The sequence below is a fragment of the Etheostoma spectabile genome, chromosome 6, assembly GCF_008692095.1.
Source record: "Etheostoma spectabile isolate EspeVRDwgs_2016 chromosome 6, UIUC_Espe_1.0, whole genome shotgun sequence".
Classification (NCBI taxonomy): Eukaryota; Metazoa; Chordata; class Actinopteri; order Perciformes; family Percidae; genus Etheostoma; species Etheostoma spectabile.
Genome location: NC_045738.1, coordinates 27,418,797 through 27,419,741, shown reverse-complemented (window position 1 = coordinate 27,419,741; position 945 = coordinate 27,418,797). Strand labels below are relative to the sequence as shown.

Genomic DNA, 945 nt, shown 5'->3' with positions numbered 1-945 from the left:
CAAATTTGATGTGACAAGTCTCTCAAGTAAGCTATTTTGTAATTAATAAATTAATTTACATTTATTTTATTGTTTGGATGAACTATATTTTGCCTAAAGGTAATTATTTTGTATCTTTGTCGGTCTGATTGATGCTTGTGTTAAGAAATAAATCAGACGTTACTCAACAGTTACTCACTACTTGAGTAGTTTTTTCATCAAGTACTTTTTTACTTTTACTCAAGTAATTATTTGGCTACTTTTACTTTTACTTGAGTCATATTATTCTGAAGTAACAGTACTTTTACTTGAGTACAATTTTTGGCTACTCTACCCACCTCTGCTCTGTACTTATTGCACTTTTCAGCCATTTTTACTGGCAAGCTGTGAAAAAAACCTTTGATTAAGCTGTGTAATCGCCCGCCAGGATTGGAATCCCAATTCACCAAGGTCGATACAAGGAACCTTGGCACCCCCTATGACTACGGCTCTGTCATGCACTATGGAAGGTATAATTCACTCACTGCACTTAATTATAATGTACTACAACAATGTATTTATGCTATGCTAATTGTGAAATAATGTAAAACAAATACAACTATGCATTTTTAATGGAGGATTTCCCATTTTTCAAGAACTTTTTGAAACAATACTCACATGCCCATCCGTACTTTAAACAAGTTACTGAACAATTTGGACACTCTTTATACTGGCCATGAAGGGATGCTCTCCTAATGCAATTTCACTGAAAGAGACAAAATCCTAGACTGGGTAAACCCCAGTTCGGTCTGAAAACCTGCACGTTTAATTCTCCTTCTTCAGTTCACAATTTGGCGGGAACCAATCAAAAAACTGGCAACGACGATAGAGAAGCGACCAAGCAGCTTCTTGTTTACATTCAACATAGCAGCCACTGAAGCCAAAGCGCAGCAATCCATTGGTCTGATTGGTTGAAGGACTATCCAA

At 36.2% G+C, this 945-nt stretch overlaps 1 pseudogene; it reads left to right on the top strand.

Moving 5' to 3' along the window:
• Window positions 1-945, top strand: part of LOC116690510 (high choriolytic enzyme 1-like) — a 21,070-nt pseudogene that overhangs the window by 18,237 nt on the left and 1,888 nt on the right.